The sequence below is a fragment of the Canis aureus genome, chromosome 9 (genome assembly GCF_053574225.1).
Source record: "Canis aureus isolate CA01 chromosome 9, VMU_Caureus_v.1.0, whole genome shotgun sequence".
Lineage (NCBI taxonomy): Eukaryota > Metazoa > Chordata > Mammalia > Carnivora > Canidae > Canis > Canis aureus.
The window spans coordinates 33,269,383-33,273,375 of NC_135619.1; the positions used below are offsets into that span (position 1 = coordinate 33,269,383).

At 42.2% G+C, this 3,993-nt stretch overlaps 1 pseudogene; it reads left to right on the forward strand.

Annotated features, from left to right (window-relative positions):
• The first annotated feature begins 302 nt into the window (after positions 1-302).
• LOC144320092 (large ribosomal subunit protein uL22 pseudogene) lies at positions 303-869 on the forward strand (annotated as a pseudogene).
• Positions 870-3,993: the final 3,124 nt, after the last annotated feature.

Genomic DNA, 3,993 nt, shown 5'->3' on the forward strand with positions numbered 1-3,993 from the left:
CCAGTGCATTGATATTTAAGGAGGTACTCTCCTCGTGAGCAGACACCAGCAACCCCTTTCCTGGTAACAACAAATAACTCTGGGTTTCATGCACCTTTAACATTATACCTAGGAGGACTTCTACAGATTCTTAAATTTTCATCCACAAGGATCTAACAGCTTCATGGAAACAAGATGAAAATTAATACAAATCATGTTGTGGTCCCTGGGGAAAGATAGTTCTATTTTCTCCAAGAAGTACTAGGTAGACTGTACAGCCAACATATGAACACAGGTCAAGCTCTTCCCCTGAGCAGCCTGAGGTGACCTCCGAAAATGGTTCACTACTCGCTGGATCCAGAAAGCCCTACAAAATCATACAAATTGAGAGGTTCAAATCTTCGTGTTCACTTTAAGAACACACATGAAACTTCCCAGGCCATCAAGGGTATGCATATCCAAAAAGCCACCAAGTATCTGAAAGATGTCACTTTGCAGAAGTGGTGTGTGCCATTCCATCACTACAATGGTGGAGTTGGTAGGTGTGCACAGGCCAAACAGTGGGGCTGGACACAGGGTCGGTGGCCCAAGAAGAGTGCTGAATTTTACTGCACGTGCTTAAAAATGCAGAGAGTAATGCTGAGCTTAAGGGTTTAGATGTAGATTCTATGGTCACTGAGCACATCCAGGTGAACAAGGCCCCCAAGATGTGACATAGAACCTACAGGGCTCATGGCCAGATCCACCCACACATGAGCTCTCCCTGCCACATCAAGATGATTCTTACTGAAAAAGAGCAGATTGTTCTTAAACCAGAAGAGGAGGTTGCACAGAAGAAAAAGATACCCCAGAAGAAACTGAAGAAAAAAAAACTTATGGCCTGGAAGTAAATTCTGCATAGAATAAACGCAAAAAAAAAAAAAAAAAAAAAGAGCACAGGTCAAACTGACCTGTGAATTGAAGGTAGAAAAGAGTTTTCTTCTTAAGTGTCAACTCCAAGTGTTGGTAGTAGCTACCTGAAATCCTGGGTTAAGGGAGATCCTGAGGCTATGTCCAGGCTTAGTGGCAAGAAGCTATAATCTGTTTGTGATATCGTCCATGGGCAGTGGGGAGTTGTGGCAAGGCTATGCACATGCCAGGATTTGTGGTCCCAGGAGAGGACAACGGTCTTAGTAATAACCCAAATAAAAACCGAGCTCCAAAGGAAGTGTACAACACTTTACAATGGCAAGAGCCCCATATCACAAATTACCCCAAAGAAAACCTATGAATGTCATACTTCTAGTTATTTAAAACAAAAACAAAACTGATGTGCATATAAACACAGGGAAGGGTAGAGGAGGGGATATTGTTCAGGGAGGAGACAAACAGACCATGTTCCTGTGATGTCTCTGGGCATGCAGGGACAAGGGAACTATGATGCCCAGTTAGGAAGGAGGAACACCAGATCTGGCAAAACTTTCCCTGCTACACACATAGAGGACAGCATAGCTGAGGAGGTGAGCGGGAAGCCTAAGTTAGTACATTCCAGCAGAGAAATACAGAGGGACCGTGCTGGTGGTGTTGACATTCAGGCTGATCTCACTAGCAAAATAGGTGTCCACATGTCCAAGATTCCTATATGGAAAGCTTCTCTTCTGATGACCTTGAGCAGGACTCCCATTGAGACTTAGAGTATGGAAGATGCCTGTTACTGGTGTTTGTTGTGGCATGGACAGCTCCTCCTAATATACTACGTCTAATAGGTTACATTTCTCTGCCTTGAAGCATTCACTATGCAGTGGAGGGGGAAACATGCAGGCATTAAAATGGAGCTCCAAGTGGTGCCTGTTATCACAGAGACACTGATAAGGTACAGTTGGAAGCAGGTAACCACCTCTGTCTGGGAGGGGCAGGACAGGCTTCTCAGAGGAGACCATAGAGCCAGTTCCTTGGGCAGAAAACAATGAGGAGGTCCTTCTGGTCATAGAGAAAAGGATAGGCAGAGGCAAGGAAACAACAGCAACAGCAGTCAACCATAACCAGGTCAAGCTCCCTGGAGCATACAGTGAGAGGAAGGAGTGGGTAGAGGGTCTAGGTCATGAGGGGTCTGAATGCCACTGTTGGTTTTTAAGCAGAGATGCAGCACGAACGTCGTTGTTGTTCAATATTGTTGGCAGCACTGTAAGGATTGGGTGGGAAGAGAGATAGAGGTGATAGCTGAGAAATTACTATAATTGTCCAGGTTTTAAAAAATGATGAATACAGGCAGATTCAAGAAATATTCAGAATTAAAATCACCGGGACTTAAATACTGATGGGTGAAGGGAAAGAGCCAGAGAGGAAAAAGAGTTCAAGTTGACTCCCAGGTTTCAGGCTTGGGATGATAATTAGGTCATTACGAGGCTGGAGAAGGAGGAGCAGTGTATTTGGATTTCCCTGCATGCCTTCGGCAATCCATCAGTTGCATCAGTAGTGACGAGTCAAGAGCATGAGGTTTGAAGTCAGAGATTGGGATTCAATGACTTCCCTCTCATTCGACAGCCACAGGACATTGAACAAGTGAATTAGCCTCCTAAGCCTCAATTCCCTAATGGTAGAGGTGAGATAATAGCAGTGTGCAGCTCATGAGGCTGAAGTTAAAGTTAAATGAGGCTATGTTTACAGGATACTGAGTACAGCTCCTTGAAAATAATAAGAACCCAATAACACTGGCTATTTTTGATTCAGTAAATATTTTGCTTGTTCCTTTTTATAAGATAAGCAATAGGATAAAAATGTTTTTTATTCTTCTGGCCACATAACAGGCTCCTGAGAACCTGAACCTAGGAGCCCACACTTAAGAGAGGATTAGGTTGTCCCCCTTGAATTATGCTGGGATCAGTCCCAATCCAGTCAATACTATATTTTGACTTCATGCTTCCCTTCACCCAAATCTTGTACGCTATCCCTGGCAATCACAAGCAATGGACAAAATCGATAAGCTCATAAGGTAGATGGTGCTATCCAGAGTGTCCAACACAGGACTTGGCACATAGCAGATTTTCAGTAAATTCTGGTTGAATGAACGTATTACACCCCCTAGACCACACTGAAATGCATAGGCTCAGGAAGCAACCCTTGCACCATGCCAATCCCTAAACACTTCTTCCCTCTACCCAAGCCATGTGCCCTTAAGCAGGAATATTTTTAGCATGAAGTATACCTTTCACAGTATGTAAATGGAGCATTTAATCTGCCAATCATACAGTAAAGACTATAAAATAAGTATGGATTAAGAAACCCATATAGACATGGGTAAATTTCTTCAAGTATATGTTGATAAACTAAAATGTTTCTGCCATGTAGTGATTCAGCAGATTGACCAGGTTTCCCTGAATGTGAATGTGTCCACTTAGACAACTCAGGACAGTATGAATTAGTAGAACTTATGGGTGCTTGTGTTTTTCAAACCCATTGAAAAGCACCTAATTTAAGGATCTGTGATTTAATGAGCCTTTCAAAGCTGAAAATATATCCCACTGAGACTTAAAACAGAAAATAGATTTAAAATAGAAAAAATAAAACAAAGCTAGTTTTGTGTTTCACAGACACAGAAAGGTGCCAGAATTATTTACTGCTTTCTGGACTTTGCATTATGACCAAATTGATATTTTCCAGGTTTTTCATTAACTTAAAATGTTCTGAGGTAAACACATCATTTGCCATGATTAAATCCAAGGTGTTTCCGCAGCTTCCTTTTGAGCAGCTAAAAATTAGGGCAAGAGGTAAGAGTTCTGGTCGACCTCTTTGTGAAAGTAGCACTAGAGAAAATGCAGATTTTACCCAGCAGCTTCACTGAAATTCTAATAGCCACAGCAAGCAGGTCTGTAGGCAGAATCACATGGTAAAAACTTCTAGTCCAGAAGTTTCGCACCTCCAAAACTGGAAATCATTCCACCTTGTTTTAAAAATTCTCATAGATTTCCCAAATTGTAAAATAACTTAAAATTGACCTGCCCACCCTCATACCTACTGCATTGACCCTCCATAAAA